General features: G+C 38.1%; 1 protein-coding gene across 1 annotated transcript in view; it reads right to left on the bottom strand.

The window, feature by feature from the left end:
• The window catches only part of Mid1 (midline 1), a 350,467-nt gene that overhangs the window by 223,487 nt on the left and 101,376 nt on the right, over nt 1-25,604 (bottom strand). The window lies entirely within an intron of this gene.

Raw genomic sequence — 25,604 nt, 5'->3', positions numbered from 1 at the left:
CTGGCAGGGGATTTGGGCAGTGCATCTTGTGTCTGCAAGAACTCTTAGAATCACACATCTTGGATCCATTCTCAGGTTTGATTAATGGAACCTCATTTCATCTGCAACAGCAAAATGCTTTATTCATTTATTCATTCATTCATTCGTTTGTTCATTCATTCATTCATTCATTCATTCATTCATTCATTCATTCATTCATATATATTGTGGTACCAGAGATGTGGTATCAGGGGTGCTTTACCACTGAACTGCACTCTCAATTATTTTTAATTTTTATTTGGAGTAGGAACTCCTTAAGTACCAAGGATGACCCTGATCATGGTCCTCTTGACTCAGCCTCCCTAGTCACTGGTTACAGGTTTGCACTTCATGTCCAGCCACTTTGAAATATTTTCTGCTCTGGTCTTCTTCAAATGAAGGAAGAACCATGTAGCCTAGTTGGGCAATGAGACACAGGGAGGAAATTCCTGAGTCATCATCATTTTCTGAATTAAAAGACAAAGCCTCAGGACCAGTGGTAGAGTGCTTGCTTGTGCAAGGCTCTGGGTTCTATCACCAGTGCTATCATAGATAGATAGATAGATAGATAGATAGATAGATAGATAGATAGATAGATAGACAGACAAATCATGCAAAGCTTCCCAAGGAGAAAAAATTTGCTTTTCACACTTCTCCTTTCTCTCAGCCAGGAACTTTAGAGCATGGAGAGAAAGTCCCACCCTAAGGAAAGCAGAGCAAAAAGCTACATGGATGACTTTCTCAAACAACTGGTTTCTTGTTGCCTGGGAAAAATAACCTCTCCCCCTATCTGCTTAATCCATCTTGGTAGGGTTTCTGTTACATGCAGCCAAATGCAATCCTATCTAGCACAATATTTTAAATATCTTGGCATATAAATTAGATGTGCGTTTGTGATTATTTCTTTTAGATGGAGTCCAAGTGGGAATGCTGAGTTAAAACATTTTTTCCAAATATTCAAATAGCTTTACAGGAGATTTTTCCAAATTTCTATTTCAATCAGTAGGACATGAGATTATCTTAGTAAATTATGCTAGCATTAAACAGCTTTTTTATTTTTGGGCATCAGGCATTGAACCCAGGGGCTATTAACCACTGAGCCACATCCCCAGCCCTTTGTATTTATTCATTTATTTATACAGGGTCTTGCTAATGCTTAGGGCCTTGCTAAATTGTTAAGGTTGGCTTTGAACTTGTGGTCTTCTTGTCTCAGCCTCCTGAGCCTCTGGGATTCTAGGCATGTGCCACCATGCATGCTAAACATTTTTTTAAAAAGTTCTTTTATTTGGAGAAAGGGAACAAATTATATGGTGTTTGTCAATTTATATATTTTGATAGCTTATGTGGTTGTAAAACATTTTCATTTCCTTTTCTCTAGATTGTCTATTCAAGTTGTAACCAGAGTTTTGCTGTTTTTCTTGTTAGCTTAGACTCTTTATTACAGAATTTCACTTTTTTTTTTAACCATTTCTGAGAGGTATCTTCACTCTCTTTGAGGCTTACTTTTTTATTTTGTTAACATTTGTGATATTTCAGAGGGCAGAAAATTATGTTCATAAATAAATCATTTATTTGCTATTTTGTCTATTGTATTTACCTCTAGACCAGTTTTTTATATTTAGTGGCCAAATATATATACAAATCAATTTTGCTTCTTTATAGTTCATTTTTTCCCATTTGATTATTTTCATGGGGGGAATATTCTCTCTGTTTTCTCTTGGTAATCTGTTTTGTTGGTTTAAATTTGCAGCCCTCAGTCACTGAACATAAGAGGGTAGTGGAAAAGTTTTTCCTCTTTAACTATTTTTCCCCCCAGAGGAATCAACTTTTGTGGAGTATAGTGGGAATTAACCTGATAGAGTGAAAGAGGATGATGGAGAGGGAATATTCCAGGAAGAGAACTTGTACAGAGAGAAAGAAGAGGGAAACTTGGGGCAAAGGAATTGAAAGAAATTAATCAAGGGGTGATTATGAATTTTAGAGGGCAGAGTGAAGAAACAGATGGAATTGAAGAAATAGGAAGAGGCTAGATTGTGCTAATAGAGTAACCCCCAGCCCCACTATTAATCATTTGAAATGTAGTGTCTTAATTGAGAAATTTTATAAATGTGAAGTTATCCAGAGTTCAAAAAACACAGTATAAATAAAAAATATCTCATGAATAAATTTTAGAATATTGATGACTTATTGAAATAATAACTTTGGAAGATTGAGTTAATTTTTAAAATATTATTATAGTTACATTGATTTACTTTTTCTTTTCTTAAATATTGCCACCTGGGCTGGGGATGTGGCTCAAGCGGTAGCGCGCTCGCCTGGCATGCGTGCGGCCCGGGTTCGATCCTCAGCACCACATACCAACAAAGATGTTGTGTCCGCCGAGAACTAAAAAAAAAATAAATATTAAAAAATTCTCTCTCTCTCTCTCTCTCTCTCTCTCTCTCTCTCTCTCTCTCTCTCTCCTCTCTCACTCTCTCTTTAAAAAAAAAATATTGCCACCTGAAAATTTTTAATTATATATGTAGCTTGCATTATATTTCTACTGTATAGTATTGCTTTATACCCGCAGAGGTCTGGAAAACTGCTAGGACTTGTTTGAGAACAATATATCAAAAAATAACAGTGAGTATAAATAGTCTTGCCTGGAACAAATAGGAGATTGACCCCTGTCTGTAATCAACCCAACTATTTTTTTATTTTTGGTACTGGGGGTTGAACCCAGAGGCACTTTACCACTGAACTACAACCCCAGCTCTTTTTATTGTTTTGGTACTGGGGATTGAACTCAGGGGTATTCGTATTCGATCACTGAGCCACATCCCCAGCCCTATTTTCTTTTATTTAAAGGCAGGGTCTCCCTGAGTTGTCACTAGGATTCATGCACCACTGTGTCTGGCCTTTTTATTTTTTGAGACAGGATTTTTGCTAAATTGTTGGTATTGACTTCCAATTTGTGATCTCCGACTTGCCTCCCAAGTTTGCAGGTGTGTGCCACTGCTCCCAGCCCATCTTTTTTTTTTTTTTTGGTTTTGTTTTGTTTCTTAAATTATCCACATTTCAATTTCCATCTACAGTAAGAAACCTTTACTTCTTCATGCATTTCCTACCTGCTCCACAGGGTGCAGGAACACCTGCTCCACAGGGTGCAGGAACACCTCCAGTATCCCAACACCATTCCTCACATTTGGAAAACAATTGGGAAATTGGAGACTCAGGAACTAGGAAATACCAGGTGGTTTTGCTTTTCAGTTACAAAAATATGCTGCTTTCTCCCCAAAGTCAAAACAAAGGATTCACAGGACTCCTCTCAATAGGTGAAAATGCTGACTGTTCTGCAAAGGGACACCTCGGTGAGCTCTTAATGGTTCTTTAATGATCCATTCAAGGATCAACATTCAAAGGACTGGGTCTCTTAATACCTCAGGGGATGTTCCCTAAACTCAAATTAATCCAAAGGAAACCAAAAGAAATATTGACAGAAACCAAAAGAAGCTTGGAGCAGGGGAAAGGAGGATGAAAACTTTCCCAATTAGCCCTCAAAATATATAGAGAGGGAGATGATTTATACATGAAAGCCTGTGTCCACTCATCACTGATGACTCTTTTTTCCATGAAAATTCCACTGTCAAAGAGTCTAATAAAAAAGTACAGCTGAAATATCTTTGCTCATGATTCAATGTGGCTGTTTAAAAACACCTAACTAAAAAGAACCAATTAAAAAAAAGAAAAAGAAAAACAAACACTGAAGACTTACGAATTGGTTGAAGGGTTTGGTCTTTTTCTAAATATCTGGTGTGGTATTTTTCTAAATCTCTGCTGGTGCCTTGCTAGTGGTGGTTTGTTGTTGGAACTGTGGTCAGGAAGCAAGTGTTGGTTACACACAGGGCCTGTGGTGCATGGTCATATAAAGCAGAATTTCTCCATCTCAGTGCTGCTGAGAGCTCTTTAGAGCTGTCCTTTGCATTAGAGGATGGTTGGGAGCATTCCTGGCTTCTACCCACTGAATGCCTCTAGCATTAACCAAATTCCATTTGTGCTGATCAAAAATGTCTCCGGACTTTGCCAAATGTTCCCTGGGGTTAGAATTGCCACCATATCCTACTCAGTTGATAATCACTGATGTAGTCCCTTGAAAAAAAAAGGATTTATAGAGATATAGACCTTAAAGTATTGATGTGAGTTTCCCTGTTGTTTTTTATTCCACAATGTTCTGGTGAGTACCCTTATTCGTGCATTTCAAATATCTTCCCGCAAGTTGGACAATGGTGGAGAGAGCATATTTTCCACTGAGTCATGACCCCATCAGGCTGAAGATTTCAGCTGCTGTCTGGAGGGACCACTTAGTGAAAAGGCTCTGTTCACATGTCGACATACTGATGTAGTGATACCTACCTGCCCTTATCCCTGAACCATACAGAAGGACTACAGAAATGAAGTAGCTGTATAACACCAACGTATGTTCACCCTTGAATTAAATAAAATGTCAATAATGATTTGCCTTAATTTTTTTTCAAAAACAGATGGCAATTAAATGCATTGTTTATGTCTAAACAAGCACATGGATCTGGGCAGAGTGTACACATTTAATAGTAAAGTAGGCTGGACTTATATGGGCATACTATTATGAATGCTGTGCCAAAAACAATTAAGAGAGGTAATAGAGCACCATTTTATAATGAGCAAATTGACATCCACATTGTGCCCACTTCTCCCTTTTTCAGTCATATCCTCACCAAAGAGGATCAGAATGTCACCCCAAAATATGTTATATTGGTATAAATGAATAAGATAGTATAGCTAATGTGTCCGAATTAAGGCCTTTTAAATGTAACGCATCCCTAGTTAAGGGTTTTTTTTTTTTTTTTTCAAATGTAAAGACCACTCCATGAAAATGACCCCTAGAAGCATTCCAAACATTCTAGCCAACTCCTTTGTCCTGGAGCAGTGGAAAAATGGAAGTGGGGGTGGACCTGAATGGAAATTACAGAAAGTTCAAACTCAAAACCTTAAAGAGACAGCCAATTGGAAGTTCATGGGCCTAGCCAATACTCTTGGTACTTTTTCAATATCTGTTTAACATAGATTTTAACCAGTAGCCTTAATACTTTCCCAATACCTGTTCAGCATGGATTTTGATCAGTGCCCCTAACCCAGAAGAGATGGAAGCTCCCAGACATTTAGGTGCAAAACTTGCCATCAGTTCCCTCTGGCTTTTTGGGAGTTCCATCTCTTTTTTTCTCACATAAATAAATCCTACTCAGTTCACTCTTGGCTTCACTATTGTCCTTGGATTTTATTCTTCACATTTGTGAGGCAAGAACCCAGAGAGAAATTGGTGAAGCAGGGAATCTAGTTTCATCTCAAACTATGGTTTCAGAAGGATCATTTTGAGCTGAAGGAAATTGAGAAATAGCAACATGCAAAGACAAAAACAAAAGAAAACAAAAAGCTTTCTACCATTTGTCCCTCTTCAGTTCTCCTGTACCAGGTAGAGGAGATAACTTTTTTTGAGGGGTGCGGTTACTGGGGTTTGGACTCAGGGGCACTCAACCACTGAGCCCCATCCCCAGTCCTATTTTTTGTTTTGTTTAGAGACAGGGTCTGAGTTGCTTAGCGCTTTTTGCCGAGGCTCAGGATCCTCTTCTCAGCCTCCTGAGCCGCTGAGATTATAGGCGAATGCCATCATGCCCGGCAAGGAGATAATTTTTATCACTGGAGATTGCACTGAATTAAATCCACATACACAAACTTTACTGAAATTAGCTGGTGCAGGGTGTACACATGTAATCCCAGCAACTCAGTAAACTGAGACAGGAGGATTGCAAGTTCAAAGCTAGCCTCAGCAATTTTGCAAGGCTCTATGCAACTTAGTGAGACCCAGCCTCAAATTTTAAGAAATAAATAAAAAGGGCTGGGGCTGTAGTTCAGTGATAAAGGGCCCTTAACTTCAATTCTAGTACCAAAAACCAAAACAAACAAATAAACAAAACAAACTTTACTGAAATAACCTTTGACTTACATTAGTTTTCCTCATATAGTTACTTTCCCACTATTGCTGCTCCTAATAGTCCAAAATGATTTCCCTTTGTCTTGTCATTTCTCCACAAATTGATTGCCCTTTTTATTAAAATGATACATGAGCCTCTGGGTCTAACCCTTTTGGAGTTTTCACTTCATTTCTGTGAGGCTCCCAACATATGTATAAAATAAACTTTTTCTTTAGCTTTTCATCAAGTTAATTTTGTAAGGTCCCAATTGCTGAAGGTAACAAATTAGAGGAAAAAGGTTTCTTTCTTCTTCAACACAATATCAGCACCTGGAAGAAGCCTCCAAGGTGCAGGGAGAACAGATTGAATTGACTGGACTTATTGCACCTTTGCAAATGAGTGGGAGTAATCTCTCCCATTGAGGTAGAATTTGACAAATACTTTAATACCCACCAGCTGGCCTCTCCAGGTTTAAGCAACACTAAAAAAGGAACTCCTTGCCCATACTTCCTTTTATTCACCTCAAAGAGATATCCTTTTGAGAAGCAGCTCCATTGCCAGTGGAAGGCTGCAGCTGGGAGCTTTGCCCTTGTAACTTTTGCTTAGAAGCTCACACTGGCCACATCATTTGCTTTTTGAGGTCCTGGTTTTATAGAAGAGGCTACTCTTTCTTCCAGAGCAGTTTCCAGAAGAATTGTGTTGTATTCTTGTTTATTTATTTATTTGGCACTTAGCACAGAGCATCCCCAGCCCTTTTCATTGAGACAGGGTCTTGCTAAGTTGCTTAGGACCTTGCTAAATTGCTGAGGCTGGCCTCAAACTTTTGATCCTCCTGCCTCAGTTACCAGAGTTGCTGGGATTACAGGCATGCACCACCATGCTGGCATGTTGTAATTCTTATTGGTGCTACCCTCAGTGTCTATGAGGCAAAATAATTTCTGGACATCACAGAGTTTATAACTGTAGCCAAATGATCATTAATATAATTTAAATATTTATTTTTAGGTATAGATGGACACAACACAATGCCTTTATTTTTTATGTGGTTCTGAGGATAGAACACGGGTCCCACCCATGCTAGGTGAGTGCTCTACCACTAAGCCACAATCCCAGCTCCTGAATATAATTTTTGAATAGGTTAAAGAACTGCCTAGATTCTTTCTCAGCATGCAATATTTACATGGACGCTTGTAGGTAGATTATAAGTAGTCTCTTAGTACTTTATTTTTAATATTTTTTAATTTTAAATGAACACATACATTTATTTTTATTTATTTATTTTATGTGGTGCTGAAGATTGAACCCAGTGCCTCACATATTGCAGGCAAGTGCTCTAACACTGAGCCACAACCCCAGCCCCTCTCTTAATACTTTAATAAAATTTAACTGCAATGCAATTGAAAGTAAAGTCATTCTATAATGCATTAAAAAACTGTTATAATTTTCCTTATATTTAATATATTTTATATCTCATATGCTATACAAAATATAAGTATAGGAAACAGGGTAAAAATAAATTTGCAAAAAGTTCTTTATATTTAGGATAGCACAATTTCAAATGATAGGTTAAGAGGCACAATCTTACATAATAGAAGGATAAAGAAAGAGGGTGGTAACTTTGAGACATCATAGAGAAAGAACTGGATTTGCCTCAGAATTAAAGCAGAGGGCTGGGGATATAGCTCAGTTGCCTCACACTTACAAGGCCCTGGGTTTGATCCCCAGCACCACACACACACACAAAAAAAAAAAAAAAAAAAAAAAATTAAGGGAGAATCAGGAGAATCAGTCAATCTTTTTCTTCTTTCTTTCCTCTGTGAAATCTATATGAGCCATGGTAATTTTTTGTAACATCAGTAAGAAAAATGAATGTGTAAATTTAATGTTTTTGAATGCTATCTACAAAGAAATTTGTTCAAAATTATGAAGATGAATTTTTTTTAAGTCATTTCGTGTGATAACTAAAAAGTGACTTGTAAGCCTGGACACAAACCACTGAGAATGCATTAGTGGAAGACTTTTTTTTTGTTGTTGTTGTTACATAAAATCCAGAACAGGCAGACCATCAAGCTGGAAAAAAAAAGAAATTAATATAACCTCAGAGGCAGGAGGAAAAGCAAATATTCAGGCTAAAGCAGTGGCTGTTGATGAAAGCAAAGGTTAGAGCAACAAGGCTATTTTCTAACAAAGTGTGAATCCCATTAGTGATGAAGTGTTATTCCCTCCCTAGGCCCTTAGTTCTCAGCTAGAACAGATTTAGGCTTTTACTTCCATTTGCAACTCAAGCCTGGTAAGTACGACCAATGCAGATTTGTAAGATGGTGAAGCCATTCAATAGGCATCTTAAGTCTCCTTATTTTAACATATATATAACAGCAGTGTACAAAGTCTACCAAACACCCCTTTAGTATGCTTAGGGGTACAAAATAGGGAGCTGGTCTCTCCTAGTTTCCCAGCTCCCTTGGACACTCCCTGTTATATATTTCAAAACACACTGTGATGCTGGATGCAGTGGCACAAGCCTGTAATCCCAGCAGCTCAGGAGGCTGAAGCAAGAGGATCATGAGTTCAAAGCCAGCCTCAGCAAAAGGAGGCAATAAGAAACTCAGTGAGACCCTGTTTCTACATAAAATAAAAAATAGGGTTGGGGATGTGGCTCAGTGATGAAGTGTCCCTGAGTTCAATACTGGGTATCCCCTGCCAAAAACAAAGAAACAAACAAACAAAAAACCACTGTGATGCCATTCAAAGATTGGTAAATTAACAATGAAACACTTGGGAAACTTCCTTTGGGGAGTTCAGAATTTAAATTTTGTTACAGTTAAAAAAGAAAGGAAAAGTAGATGATATGCCTCAGCAGTTAAAAAAAGGTAAAACATCTGGAAGTTATCAACAACTTACTTATTTGTGTGCCCAATACCAAGGTGATGCACTAACTTTAATATTGTAGCCAAGTAGACATTGTTTATTACAGCAGTTCATCTTGCAAGGTTCTATAATCTAAAAGTTTGAATTTGTTTTTTCTCTCTATCAAGATCTGTCAAGTGTGTGTCCTATGCCAGATTGTGTCATTGAGTAGAACCAAATAAAACCACAGAATGAAGTTACCTATTCTCATAAAGAAAATCTAATGTAAGGAAAGCTCAAACCTTGGCAAACATTTTCAACATGGTTGCAATCAAATCATTTTCCAATTGTATAAGTAAATAAAATCGACCACATGAAATATTCTGCCAGAAGTACATAGTTGCTATAATTTTCTTTTATTAAAGGTGTAAAGTTAAGTGTTCAAATTCAAGATTATTGGGTTTCTGCATGGAACATGTGCATGCAGTGAACATAAAAGATAATTATACCACTCTGCATTGTCACACAAACAGCATTTCTATCTCAAGGAAAAATTTCTGATTCTCAACTGCACAGAGCTGTGCCAGCTTGCCAAGAATGGGGAAATAAAAATCCACTGGAAATAACATTTGGTGGTTCACATTAGCATTGAAGATGACTGTGGTTTAGAAATCCCCCCCACTTTTTTTTTTTTTTTTTTAATTACAGCAAGTAAACTATTTTGCCATCTCTCTTTGGGCAGCTCAGTTTTTATCCTAGCTGTCTGACCTGAAAATGAAGCTGTCAAGAGTCCTATGTTGAAATTGTTTTTCTGAGAAGAATATTTATTATAGTATGTATACAAAAGTTGTTGCGGGCATGGTGGCACAAGCCTGTAATCCCAGCAGCTCGGGAGGATCATGAGGTCAAAGCCAGCCTCAGCAATGGTGAGGTGCTAAGCAACTCAGTGAGACCCTGTCTCTAAATAAAATGCAAAATAGGGCTGGGATGTGGCTCAGTGGTTGAGTGTCCCTCAGTTTAATCCCCAGTACACCTCCCCCCCCCCAAAAAAAAAAAGAAAGAAAAACACAATTCAGTGAGAGCCCAGGTGCCATGCATTGCTACTGTGTGGTGATTCTTAGCAAGTGTCAAAAAGGCCTCATTCAAAATGGCCTCCTAGCCCTCCAGTCCCCAGTAGCTCTGCCTCTCTGGCCTTTAAACATCCCTAGACTCTTCTAAATGTTGTTGATTTACTTTTTTAAATCCGCAAAACTTCATTAAGCTGGTAAAGCATTTGAAGTATTAGTAAAAGTTACAACAGAATCCAAATACCATCATACTGGCAAATATTACTGAAAAAAGAGATGAGCTGAGAAATATTATACTCAATGGAAGAAAAAGAGAAAGATTAGACTCTCCTAACCTCCTTCCTTGTGATTTTATTTTGTTTTGATTCTCAAAACATTGTTACCTTCAATTTGCTCGATCTGTTAACCATTAAATGGATGTTGGATAAGGTTTAATAGGAAATTTAAGCCTTTATTAAATCCCTTTGTTGCTATGAAATCCATGTAAGCTTTACAGTACTCTGAGGTTATAGTTTTGTATCTTAAAAATTGACATGGCTATGAAAACAGTAACTAGGTGACTAAACTAAACATTTCCCAGTATGCATCTTGTAGTCTGGCAGTAGAGAAATCCACAGCACCCTTGTAGGAACTTTGGGTCAGATATTACCTCAAAAGGAACAGAGTACAGTACATAATGATAAAAAGCTTAATATCCATTAGATTCAACAGGGAAGCCATAATGTAACAGACAAATGTAGGCATTCTTCCTTTATAGTAAGTCTAATACTTGCAACTTTCATTTTCAAAGAACAGTACAATATAAGACCAGTGATCCTGTAACCTGCTGAATGTGTTGGCTACAGTACTTTATATACTAAATAAAATATCTGAAAAGTGGGATATTGCCACATTGCTCAATAAACATTGTCAATATTACATAAAATGAGCTCTGGAAAGCCAAAAGGGATGACCTTTTCACTTTAAAAAAATATTTCTTTCTTTCTTTCTTTCTTTCTTTCTTTCTTTCTTTCTTTCTTTCTTTCTTTCTTTCTTTCTTTCTCTTTCTTGTTGTAGATGAACAGCATGCCTTTATTTTATTTGTTTATTTTTATGTGGTGCTGAGGACTGAACCCAGTACCTCACACATGAAAGGCAAGTGCTCTCTGCCACTGAGCTACAGCCCCCACCCCCCCCCTTTTGATTTTATGTAAAATAGTGAGGTTTCAGGAGTTTCATGAAGAAGTCAATGCCCTGTGATGGGTTTTGGTGCCTTATGATTTCCACACTGTTTGTTCTACTCAATAGCTAAGAAATCTTGAAAATCTTGGACAGATTACTTGACGTCTTTTTATTTTTTTTTTCTGGTATTGAGGATTGAACCCAGGGACTCAAATATGCTAGGCAAGTACTGTACCACTGAGTTCTATACTCCCTTGTTTGACATCACTAATGCCAAGTTCCTTATTTTGTTTCAAAAGTCTCATACTACACATATTTTTTAAAAGATTAGATAAGATCATGCATCCATCAATGTTTATATCAGCTCGGTTCACAATAGCTAATCTATGGAACCAACCTAGGTGCCTTTTGACAGATGAATGGATAAAGAAAATGTGATTCATATGCACAATGAAATATTACTCAGCCATAAAGAAGAATAAAATTATGACATTTGCAGGTAAATGGATGGAGTTGGAGACTATCATGCTAAGTGAAATAAACTAATCTCCCCCCACAAAACAAAGACCAAATGGTTTCTCTGGATGCTAACACACAATAAACAGGGCAGGAGTGGGGTTGGGAACAGAAGTTCACTGGATTAGACAAAGGAGAATGAAGGAAAGATAGGGGGGATGGGAATAAAGAAGACAGTGGAATGAATCAAACATAACTTTCCTATGTTCATATATGAATATATGACTAGTGAAACTCCACATTATGTGCAACCACAAGACTGGGAAGTTACACTCCATGTATGTATAATATGTCAAAATATATTTCACTGTCATGTATAACTGAAAAAAAAGTAAAGAAAATTTAAAAAGAATTTAAACATAAGATAAAATGAAAAACAAAGATTATGTGCATCCTTAACTGTGTGCCTGGCACATGACAAAACCCAGGAAACATTGTTTCCTCTTAGTAATAATAAAAGTTATATTTGTTAAAGGCATCTCAGGCACTATGCTGAGCATCCCCTATGCTTTATCTCATTTAATCTTTACAAGAGCTCCATTGAGTTGGCATTTTTATTATTCCCAACTTACAGATGAAGAGACTAATATCTAGAAAAGCAGAATCACTTACTCAAGAATGTATGCCTACTGTGCTATGGAACTCAGGTTCCAACTCCAAATTTCATGTTACCCATTGCCTAAGTATGGCCCCACTGACCTATTTGCTAATTAGGAGAGACTTAGTTCATTTGTTTGGTAAGCAAACACTGTTAAATACTGACTATATTTTAGGCACTTTACTAATTGCTGACAATGCAATGATGAGTAAAACAGGTGGCTCTCACCTTCATGAGCTCACAACCTAATTCAGGGTTGCTCAAATTCAATGCTATTGGCATTTGGGGCTGGACACTTTTTTTGTAGTGGGGGGCTGTTCTTTGCATTGTACAATATTTAGCAGCAACTCTGGCTTCTACTCACTGGGTGTCAGTAGCACTCCCTGACTACTACTGAAGTTCTGACCATCATAACTGTTTCCAGACATTGGCAAATGGCTCCTGTGAAGACGATGGCCAAATGAGAAACTCTGCTCTTAGGAATTAATATTAAATCTCATGTCTAAAAATTAGTGAATCCCTACTCAGCCTGGGGCTCTTTTAAGAAACACAGTTTCTTTCTGAAAATTAATAATAGTCAAATGTCATAATGTAGAGTCTGATTTGTAACTACCACATCAATCATAAAAATGTCTCTCAAGATTTTATGGTACAACTATTTCTAGTTTTGGAAAGGAAATTAATTAATTTTTCTCTATACATGTATATTTGATAGTCAATTTATCTGAAATAGGGTATACCAAAAATTACTGTTTTCAAACAATAAAGAGGGCTGGGGATGTGGCTCAAGCGGTAGCGCTCTCGCCTGGCATGCGTGCGGCCCGGGTTCGATCCTCAGCACCACATACCAACAAAGATGTTGTGTCCGCCGAGAACTAAAAAATAAATATTAAAAATTCTCTCTCTCTCTCTCTCTCCCTCTCCTCTCTCACTCTCTCTTTAAAAAAAAAATAAAGAAAGAATTATGAAGCCGGGCACCCTGGTGCACGCCTGTGATCTCAATAGCTCGGGAAACTGAGGCAGAAGGATCAAAAGCCAGCCTCAGCAAAAGCAAGGTACTAAGCAACAGTGAGACCCTGTCTCTAAAGTGTAAAACAGGGCTGGGGATGTGGCTTAGTGCTCAAATGCCCCTGAGTTCAATCCCCTGTACCCACCTCCCCCCCCAAAAATTATGAAGACATAGTGGCTCATGATAGAGTAGGATCTGAATGTGGTGCTATAAGTGGGTAGGGAGGAAAGCATTGAATTTGGGGAGGCCTGCATCAAGGGTTGCTAAATTCAACATTCCTAGACTTATCATAATATTTTCAGGTTGTTGGTAGTATTAATAGACCCAGTCAGTTAACTGTTGTAATCCAAAATTCGCACAATGAAAATTTATTTATTTCTTGCTCACACAACTGTTCCACATGGATGACCCTGTTTTTTCAGGTCTTCTGGGAGGTTCCTCTCTACATAGAGACTCAGGGAGCCAGGATCCAGCAGTCTTATTCTTCTGCTGTCCTTCCGGTACTGGGAGTTATTGCCTTTACCACAGAAAATGGAACAGAGAATGTGGGGATTGTAATAAAGTTTTGAGAGACCATAACCAGAATTCTGATTGATTAAAAACTCATGGTCGGGGCTGAGGTTGTGGCTCAGTGGTAGAGTGCTAACCTACCACTGCATGAGGCACTGGGTTCGATCCTCAGCACCACATAAAAATAAAAAAAAGATACCGTGTCTACCTAAAAAACTAAAAAAATGAATATAAAAAAAAAACCCAAAAAACTCATGGTCACCTGATTACCAATAAATATGGAGCTCAGCTGCATATCCGGAAGGCAATGAGAAGTGTTTGGTAAACATCTAGCCATACTTTGCCAATATGGTCAAAATAATTTTCATTGCCTAAGAGCTATGCTTTAGTCTCATCTTGTGATTTATAAAATCAGGATACACTTCAGAAAGATTCTTTGAGGACTAATGAAGGATATGTAAACAACATTCTTCCCAAAGACTTTGTGTTATGTGTGTATCTGATATCTAGAGAATAATACACTATGGTAATTTATAGCCCCATTATAAATAGACACATTCTTAATCTGTGGCAGACATCATGATATGGCCAATCCATTGTCATTTGTTAAAAAAAAAGGAGAATGTGTTTTGTAGTCCAGAGTTCATGTCCCCCAGAGATCATGTAATATTTTCTTTTGCTCTCAATGTGTGAATTATTAAAAAAATAAGCAAACTACAATGTCATCATTTTTGATTATATCAAAAATGAAGGCAGAGACAGGACTGCTTCCAATCTGTGAAGTTATTTAGCATTTAATATTCCCTTTGGGAAATCAATATGGTTTGAGGGAGATTATTTATATACCACTAGTCAAGTGTGGTTTAAATAAATGTGCCGTGTTGCTAGAGCTATGTGAATGAATCTTTCAACGTCAAGAACTTATTATTGAATAAAGAGATATAATCATAAATCAGCTAATGGGAAAATGGTTAGTGGAAATTATCTGGTCATTTTCCTGATATGGATGAATAAATTGGGTTCTGTTTTTCTGGTATTTATTCAAATCATAGAAATGAATGTCTGGACATTATATAGCAACAATTTAACATTTATTAGTTACTTAAAATGTATATTTCATGAAAGTAATTTTATTTTGGGGGAGTGAAATGTGGACTGTTGGTTCATACATTTATAAATAATTCATGTGCTTTTTTTATAATCAGTTAAGTAAAAAAGAATTAACTGAGCTTGAGGTGGTGGTGCATGCCTGTAATTCCAGCAACTCTGAAGGCTGAAGCAGAAGGATCACAAGTTCAAGGCCAGCCTCAGCAATTTAGCAAGGTCCTAAGTGACTCACCAAGACCCTGTCTCAGAATTAAAACAATAAAGTGCCCTGGGTTCAATTTCCAGTACCACCCCCTCCCCCCCAAAAAAGAATCAACTGAATGGCAACAAAATAACTCTTGCTCTTAAGCAGTCAGGATTCATTCTGCATAATTCAGATTATGAATCAATTCCTTTCAAGCTTTATGGAAGTTAAGAGCAGAGGATGGTGAGCAGGCCACAAAGAAAAAGGCAAATGAGAGAAGTTTAGGCTCTTCAAGCTAAGAGCTAAGCCACTCATTGGTTAGTTTCTCCTTATGCCACTTAACTAGAATCCTGTCTCCTATTATAAAAAAAATAAATAAATTCCTGGGTAAAACAAGATAAAAGTGCAAATAAAGGGTTTTTTGAGGGGTCAAGGAATGGGGGGGGTGTGAAACCCTGGGCTTTGCACATACTAGGCAACTGCTCTACCACTGAGCCACACCCCCTGCCAAATTTTGAGCCTCCCAAAGCAATTCTGAGGCCACTTTGGAACTGGTAACCTGCAAGTCTCACTTTGAACAGACCAACACTGGCTCTTCCTTTCTCCATTTGTTAGCTCTTTTAATGGATATGCCCCTCTTATGGTTTAGTTATATGGTGTTCCCCCAAATCTCATGTGTGAAACAATGCAAGAAAGTTCAAAGGTGAAGTGATTGGGTTATGCGAGCCTTAACCTAATCAGTGGATTACTCCACTGATATGAATAAACTGGGTGGTAACTGTAGGCAGGTAGGACATGGCCAGAAGAAGTAAGTCACTGGGGATGTGTCTTTGGGGTTTATATTTTTGTCTCTGGTGAGTGGAGCTTACTCTCTACTCCCTTGATGCCATGTCCCAAGCTGCTTTCCTCTACCATGTCTTTCTGCCATGATGTTCTGCCTCACAGTGGGCCCAGACAACACATAGGAGTTGGCTCTATGGTTTGAGACCTCTGAAACCATGAGGAAAAACAAACTTTTCTCCTCTACATTGTTCTTGTCAAGTCTTTTAGTCACAGTGATGCAAAACTGACTAAAACAGCCTTACTTTAATCAAATAGAACATGGAACCAGAGTGATACATTCATTGATCATTACTAAACTTACAAAGATAATCTACTCATTACCCTAATATTCAATATAAAAATGTATTTAGTGCATATTCCCCGAAGACAGTGAAAAATACTTTGGCTTATGAAAATTGTTTTCATGTCTTTAAGGTGAATTGTATGGAATTGCCAAAATTTGAACATATTTTTGTCAGCAAAAATGGCTGCTTTTAACATTTTTTAAAATAAATTTTTAGTTGTAGATGGACACAATTTATCTATCTATCTATTTATTTATTTATTTATCTGCGGTGCTAATGATCTAACTCAGTGCCTCATACATGCTAGGCAGGTGTTCTACCAATAAGCTATTTCTCCAGCCCCTGTTTTTAACATTTAATATTAACATTTGGCTTTCCAGGAATTATCTTTTTATAAAGTAAGACATATTCTCCTGAGATACCCTACAATAAATCTGATGGGGGAGGGTGGGAATACAGCTCAGTTGGTAGAGTGCTTGCCTTACATGCATAAGGTTCAATCCCCAGTACCACCAAAAAAAAAAAAAAAAAATCTGATGTGGAAACACTTTAATGGATGAAGGTAATTTAAGGGGTATTATTCCCAGGTAATTCCAAATCTCCAACATTCTGACCACCAATACTTCGTGTGTGTGTGTGTGTGTGTGTGTGGTGCTGGGGATTGAACCTTGTGCATGAGAGGCAAGCACTCTAGCAACTGATATATATATCCCCAGCCTTCTCAGCAACACTCTTTGAGGGCTCAAGAAGTTTTCATATGAAAATGAACATTATCCAACAACTAAGAGATTGATTGTATCAACCTGTAACAACAGCAATAATAAAAAAAAAAAAAAGGCAGATCAGTCACTGTTTTTGCTAAAGAAAAAAGGCATCTTTAGCTGATGGGTATCTTTCCCTTTCCATAGTTAGAAGTATCATGTGTGCAATGACCTGTGTGGTTGATATTGTAGAGTTCTAGGGCTTTTATCTGGGAGACAGAACCACAGGCTTCAGGCAGTTTAGGTGAGTTTTGCCCTTTCTGGCTCATTTGTCTAAGAAAAAAAAATTTGGTGACTTGACAAGTTTCTAGAAGTAGATGAAAATTATTTGAGTGAAGGCAGCCAGAGGCAGTTAGCAAATTCTGACCACCATCATAGTTGTCACCCACTGAAATTTAAACTCAAGTCCACATTTATACAAGTGGGTTCACTTATACAGTACAGAATTCACATGCTATTTATTAACTATCACTGGGTCCTTTTTTCTGAACCCTGTACATTTTTGGATGGCATGACATTTTGGAAGCTGTAATCCTCTTGTGACAGGTTATAAGAGCCAGTTAAAACTTTCTTATTTTGTTCTAACTTAGTATACCTAGCTTTAATTGTGATGATGATTTTGATTCAGAAGACAAACTTCAGGAAAGGAAGTGAAAAAGTCAGAAAGTCTGGAGAAGGTTGGAGGAGGGAGTGTGTGTAGGATGTGGGGAGAGAGGAAGACAGCAGATTCTTCTTCTTTTTTAAGGGATTACTCACTCCTAAATGAGACAGCTCAATTATACTGCCTCGAATTTATGGGTCTAACCATTGGAGAAGATTATGTGTCTGGAGTCCTTGGGGAAAGAAGCTACCTGGCGGTCCAACATTCGTGGTCAATTGTTATTACAGGTGTGGGAATGTGTTGCTGGCAGTGAAAGAATTTCTAAGGCAGGAAATTCAGATTGAGTTTGGTTCATTGATGGGTAGGTCAGGAAGCAGCCTAAGCCCTATGCCAGTAATGGGTTTAGGTAGCTACTGCAGCCAGTATTTTCTGCTTTGTAGTTTGGAAGAATGCAAGGATGCATTGTCTTTCTCTTTATAGAAATGTATGGCCTATTTTATATCTCCAGTGGCTTTATTTTCCCCAGAAGTTACATTAAAATTAGAAGCAGCCAATGCTTTTTCTTATTTCTAGAGTGATGATTATACTGTATTATATTAATAAATTATATAAATTACATAATCATGTGATTAAGTTACATGATGTATGTAGTTAGTAAGTACATTTAGTTATTGGGCAACAATTACATCCTTGCAAGAAAAATCTGTGTATAATGAAATGGCACTTAACAAATGCATGTGTCCTTTAGAATAACCATTGAGAAAAGGCTGTTACCATATTAACCAGTTCATGATCAGATTAAGTAATGATGTGGACACATTGGATGATGATGATGATTGGTACTGGGGATTGAACCTGGGGCACTCTACCACTGAACCACATCCTAAGTCCTTTTTCCTTTTTGAGACAAGGTCTTGATAAGTTGCTGAAGCTGACATTGAAATTATGATCCTTCTGCCTCAGCCTCCTCGGTAGCCAGGATCACAGGCATGTGCCACCATTCCCAGCCAGTGGGTTATTTTTTAAATATATTTTCTCCTTTTAAAATTAAAATCCGGACTATTCCCTGAAGACCTTAAAAGAGCACACTACAGGGATACTGCCACATCGATGTTCATAGCAGCACAATTCACAATTGCTAGACTGTGGAATCAACCCAGATGCCCTTCAATAGATGAATGGATAAAAAAAATGTGGCATTTATACACCATGGAGTATTACGCAGCACTAAAAAATGACAAAATCACGGAATTTGCAGGGAAATGGATGGCACTAGAGCAGATTATGCTTAGTGAAGCTAGCCAATCCCTAAAAAACAAATACCAAATGTCTTCATTGATATAATGAGAGCAACTAAGAACAGAGTAGGGAGGAAGAGCAGGAATAAAAGATTAACATTAAACAGAGACATGAGGTGGGAGGGAAAGGGAGAAAAAAAGGGAAATTGCATGGAAATGGAGGGAGCCCCTCATTGTTATACAAAATTACATATAAGAGGTTGTGAGGGGAATGGGATAACAAACATGGAGGGAAATGAATTACAGTAGATGGGGTAGAGAGAGAAGATGGGAGGGGAGGGGAGGGGGGATAGTAGAGGATAGTAAAGGTAGCAGAATACAACATTTTTACATACAGGCAGTATGTAAAAATGTGGATGTGTAACCGATGTGATTCTGCAATCTGTATTTGGGGTAAAAATGGGAGTTCATAACCCACTTGATTCTAATGTATGAAATACGATATGTCAAGAGCTTTGTAATGTTGTGAACAACCAATAAAAAAAAAAAAACATTAAAAAAAATAAATAAATAAAATTAAAATCATTAGGACTGGGGTTGTGGCTCAGTGGTAGAGCATTCACCTAGTAGGTGCCAGGCCCTGGGTTTGATCCTCAAAACCACATAAAAATAAATAAATAAATTAAATAAAGGTATTGTATCCAACTACAACTAAAAATAAATATGAAAAAATTAAAATCATTCATGCTTGTGATTGAACTATTAAAACAAACCAGGGAAATCCAATGAAATAACTCAAAACCACCTTTGAGATAGCCTACCCTTCAAAAACCACTGGTGTAAAATTACAGAGTTTTCCCCATGTAAATATAACATATACATATTTTATGTGAGGTAGTTCTCTTTATATCTACAACTCTATTACCTTCCATTTTTATCATTTTTAACTACTGCATAATATTTAATAGTGTAGATGTACCAGACAGTATTTTAGCCAATTTTCATTGGTTCTTCAGGTGATTTATACTCTTGTCTCTAATGTAGATAGATAGCTGTTATCAATATCAATACTCTTTTATTTATTTGTTTTTTTTTTAATTTATTTTAGGGGTACTGGGGATTGAACTCAGGGGCACTGCACCACTGAGCCACATCCCCAGCCCTATTTTGTATTTTATTTAGAGACAGGGTCTCACTGAATTGCTCAGCACCTAGCTGATTGCTGAGATTGGCTTTGAACTAGCAATCCTCCTGCTTCAGCCTCCCAAACCACTGGGATTATAGGTGTATTCCTGATTTTCAATACTCTTTTATTAACAGAGTTGTCCAACTATTTCCTTAGGATAAATTCCTAGAAATAGGATTAATTATAGGTTATAAATTTTATTGCATATGGTAAAATTATTTTCCTTGAAACTTGTACCTAGCTGGGTGTGGTGGAGCACACTCAGGGGCCTGAGGCAGGATGATTACAAGTTCAAAGCCAGCCTTAACAATTTAGCAAGAGGCTAAGCAATTTAGCAAGATTCTGCCTCAAAACAAACAAAAAAAAATTAAAAGGGCTAGGGATGTGGCTCAATGGCTAATTGCCCCTGAGTTCAATTCTCAGCACCAATAAATAAATAAACAAAGAAATTTTTAAAAAGATCCAGGAACATAGCAATGGTAGAGCACCCCGGGTTCAGTCCCCAGTACAAATAAATAAATAACCAAAAAACCTTGAATCTGTTGGCAATCCCATCAAACATATGGGAGTTTTTAGTCTATTCTATTTAAACCATTCTTTACTTTGCAAAAGAAAAGGATTGATTTCTTAATTTCCTTCTTTCCTTGTTTCCTTCTTCCTTGTGTCCCTCACTCCCTCCTTTCCCTGACACATTCAGGCACTGGAACCACAATCTCTGATCACATTAGCCAGCATGTATGGGAGAGTAATTATTTCACATGTTCTCTTCTTTTGCCCTCTTACATAATCCATGTAAATATCATGGAAAATTCCAACATGCTAACTTCCAGTATCCCCTTCCCAGATGCTTTTCACATCTGGAAGTAACACAGATTCTTGTCTCAGAATATGCTCCTTGATTTTGCTCTGTGGATGTCACCCTTACTGTGGAAGACAGAGGGAGCTGAACCCTGAATTTATTAGGTAGCTCCTCCTCTTCTCTCTTCCCAAATGATGGTACTGTGGTGCCACCTCCACCCACATAGCCCCTGGTCCAAAGCAGTGGAGAAACAAGAATTCAGTGGAAACTTTCAGCACTCTTCCTCCCTTATAAGATTCCATATTGGCTGGAGATGCACACAGCTCAGTGGTAGAGTGCTTTAAATAAAAAGACTCTGTATTGTATTAAGGAGCTATTTTCATGATGTTGTAAGAAGCCATGACAAGCATTGGTCTTCTTGACAGGAGAAGCAATAGTCAATGAGAGTTTTCTGTATTAAGTAAGTAGCTCCCACATGCCTTTTCAGTTAGTGAGAGAAACTTCAGAGTTCATCGTAGGTACAGAATACTCTGACAAATTTCTAACAGTTAATGAATAGTTTTCAAGTTCCTGTAATATCCGAACTTGTACAGTGACCACTAAAGCCAAATAAACCACTCTAATAATTATTAGTTAATAAAACACATTGAGTTATACTTGGCATGAAAGATAATTAATCACATTGACTCCATGTATAATCATATTTACTCCATGTACTCCATATACAATAGGTATATTAGGAATTTAGGGATTCTGGTCATACCTCTTTCAGGTAGCCCAAGGCAAAATTATGCCATAATTGAACTGTGTTTTATTTCTCTTTTCATGAATTTCCTCTCTTACAGAAGAAGCAAATTCCTGGGCATGGTGGTACACATCTGTCATCCCAGCGGCTTGGGAGGCTGAGATAGGAGGATCACAAGTTCAAAGCCAGCCTCAGCAGTACTGAGGCACTGAGCAACTCAGTGAGACCCTGTCTCCAATAAACTACAAAATAGAGCTGGGGATGTGGCTCAGTAGCCAAGTGACCTTGAATTCAATCCCTGGTACCAAAAAAAGCAGAAGAAAATGTCAACATCATCCAATTGATGAGCCCAAGGACCAAGGGCATAGGCAGGGTATGAATATTTGCACTGGCTGAATGCTAAACATGAAGCTTGGGTAAGTTAGAGTGGCATGTGCTTATATATAAATGTACCTTGTAATTCTTTTCTACATTTTAGTGAACTTGTGAGTGATTTAGTATATTCGTTCTCAATAGAGAATGATTTTGTCCTGCAGGTGATATTTGGCAATGTCTGGAACATTTGTGAATATTACAACTTGGGTGTATAGGGGGATACTACTGGCATCTAGCAGGTAGATGCCAGTGATGCTGGCACACAATTCACTGGACAGTTTTCCTTGCTAAAGAACTGCCAGACATAAATGTTAATAATGCCAAGATTGGGGCTGGGACTGTTGCTCAGTGGTAGAATTCTCGCCTAGCATGTGCGAAGCGCTGGATTTGATCCTCAGCACCACATAAAAATAAATAAAGGTATTGTGTCCATTTACAACTAAAAAAAATAATGCCAAGATTCAATGTACTTCATGTCCAGTGTGTTGGATTCAAAGTGTGACTAATTATTTCAAGCATTATCATGTGTGATAACATGAGGATTTGTGTGTGTGTGTGTGTGTGTGTGTGTGTGTGTTGGGGATTGAACCCAGGAATGCTTAACCAATGAGCTGCATCCCCAGTCCTTTTAAAAATATTTTTTGAGACAAATTTTGAGTAAATTTTTAAGTTGCTTAGGGCCTCACTAAGTTACTGAGGCTGGCCTGGAACCTGTGATCCTCCTGTCTCAGCCTCCCACATCACTGGGATTATAGGCACGTGCCTTTCTGCCTGGTTGGCTGAGTTATTTTTTTTTATTAGTTCGTTATAGTTATACATAATATTGGGGTTTATTTTGATATAATTATATGAGCATGGAATATAATTTGCTCCATTTCAGTCCCCCTTACTTCCCTGTTTTCAGCAGCTCTTTCACTGCTGTGACTAAAAGATCTGACCAGCCAGACGCAGTGGTGCACACCTGTAATCCCAGTGGCTCAGGAGGCTGAGGCAGGAGGATCATGAGTTCAAAGCCAGCCTCAGCAAAAAGCAAGGTGCTATGCAACTCAGTGAGACTCTGTCTTTAAATAAAATAGAAAATTGGGCTGGGGATGAGGCTCAGTGGTCGAGTGCACCTAAATTCAATCCCTGGTACCAAAAAACAAAACAATCTCACCAGAATAAGTTTAGAGGAAAACTTTATTTGGGGTCTCATGGTTTCAGAGGTCTCAATCCATAGATAGCAAACTCCATTCCTTGGGGCTCAAGGTGAGACCGAACATCATGATGTAAGAGTTTGGTGGAGGGAAGCAGCTCACATAATGATCAGGAGAGAGAGAGAGAGAGAAGAGAGAGAGAGAGAAGAGAGAGAAGAGAGAGAAGAGAGAGAAGAGAGAGAAGAGAGAGAGAAGAGAGAGAAGAGAGAGAGAGAGAGAGAGAGAGAGAGAGAGAGAGAGAGACAAATAGGTACCTGAAAGCCACGCCCCCAATTCCCCACCTCCTCCAGCCATACCCCACCTGCCTTTAGTTACCACTCAATCCAATCAGGTGACTGATTTACTGATTAGGTTAAGGCTTTCACAACCATTCACTTCTCTGAACCTTCTTGCATTGTCTTACATGTGAGCTTTTGGGGGATACCACATCCAAACCATAACATTCCCCTTTTCCTCTCTTCTCCCATCTTTCTGTTCCTTTCTTTAACTGATCTTTCTTCTATTTGTTTATAGATTTTTTTAAAACGTGTGCATTGTGGATATACATAAAGGTGAGATTCACTGTGGCATATTCATATTTGCACCCAGGAAATTCTGCTCAGATTCTTCTACTGTTTTTCCCTTTCTTAGTCTCTTCTCCCTCCCCCTAAATTCCCATTCTGATCCACTGATCTTTCTTCTGTTTTAATAAAATTTCCACCCCCTTTCTTTTTTACCCTTATGTTGGTCTGGCTTCCATATATGTGGCTGTGTTATTCTTAAGGATAGTAGTTGAGTAAAGAAACTATGAAGAGGATCAGTGAGCCAGACACAGTGGCACATGCCTATAATCTCAGTGACTCAGGAGGCTGAAACAGGAGGATCACAAGTTCACAGCCAGCTTCAGCAACTTAGCGAGGCCCTAAGCAACTTAGTAAGGCCTTAAACAACTTAATAAAACCCTGTCTCAAAATTAAAAAAAAAAAAAGGCTGGGGATGTGGCTCAGTGGTTAAGTGCCCCTAAGTTCAATCCCCAGTACCAAGAGAGAGAGAGAGAGAGAGAGAGAGAGAGAGAGAGAGAGAGAGAGATCTATGAGACATGTTCCTTTTCTCTTCAACAGACCATAAGATATATTTATGGGTTCTCACAAAAAAGTCATTTGGCTCTTCTCTTTTGTAAACTTATTATTAGGTAAGTGGATAAGGAATCTGAAATCTCCACTGAAAATGTGTAAGCAAACATTAGCTGAAACCCTTCACAAGGAGTACATGAGATTGGCTGGGGGTGTGGCTTGGTGGTAGAGCTCTTGCTTGGCATGCCTCAGGCTCAGGGTTCAATACCCAGTAGTGTCAAAACAAATCATTAGACTGCTATATGTTGAGACTGTAGTTCAGTGGTTCTCAAAGTCATCTTCTTATTATCATCATCTGGGTACTCATTAGACATGGATTTCTGGGACCTCATACCTATGGCATCAGGAAACAGGTGAGTGGTCTTGCTGTGATCAACATCAGGTGATGATGACAGCATGCCTGAGTTCACACACACTGCTCTAACTTATAAAGTGGTGGAGAGATAAAGAGGGGACACAGAAGAACAGATAAGGAGAATTCTTAAGGAAGATCTAAGTTTGCATTATTCAAGAACAAATCAGTACTGGTGGCACAGGCCTGTAATTCAGAATTGCAAGTTAAGCCTCCTAATTTAGCAAGGTCCTGTCCCCGCAAAATGGCAAAAATGGCTGGGGATTTGACTTAGTGGTATAGGGCTTCTGGATTCAATCCCCAGGACCACACACATTCACAAAGTTAAAAATATACTATGGCTTAGGGATTTTTACTTAGCATCTTCTTTCCAGTATTACCCATGATCTCTTGGATGTGTAGACTTCACTAGATGAAGCCATCCAAAGATCTCCAGAACCTGTGTGTTGCCATTTATTAAGTGTCAGGCTAGGGGGAGATGGGGAACCCTCCCCCCTTGATTCAATATCTCCAGCAGGTTCATATTTTTTAATCTAAAGAAGGCAGGAGCTAATTCCTATCACTTCTGAATTGATCTCATTCTCAAACTTTGAAAACATGTCATCATGCAAGTCAGTCTTAGTGTGCCTATGACAATGGGACTGGGAATACCGTGGAAAGAAAAGGTCATCTTTCTAGTTACCATTACAGTACAGCCCTGGTTTAATCATCCATTCTTCCCAGGGGCAGTGCTGTATTTAGAACACTTGGAATTTTATGCTCTGGCAGAATTCCCTTTTATAGACTCTATAGCAAGATGCCTTTCCACTGCATTTTGAAAGAGTATTTTTAAAAGAAAATAAAAATACAATTGAAGAGTGGGAAGAAAGACTACTTTTGTGATAGTTCCCTGGGATCCAAGCCCTGCTTAAGGTTTAATGGGACAGCATATGGATTGAAGACCCTCAAATCCAAAAGGAGCCCTAAGTCATGTGGCTGTTGAATCTGGAGTCCTATAGATCTCACAGTGACTTTACACCAAAAATCAAGAATTCTTCTTCTTCTTCTTTTTTTTTTTTTTTTCAGAGCTGGGAATTGAACCTAGGGCCACACATACTAGGCAACCATT

The sequence above is a fragment of the Urocitellus parryii genome, chromosome X (assembly GCF_045843805.1).
Source record: "Urocitellus parryii isolate mUroPar1 chromosome X, mUroPar1.hap1, whole genome shotgun sequence".
NCBI lineage: Eukaryota > Metazoa > Chordata > Mammalia > Rodentia > Sciuridae > Urocitellus > Urocitellus parryii.
This window is presented reverse-complemented; position numbering and strand designations above follow the sequence as displayed.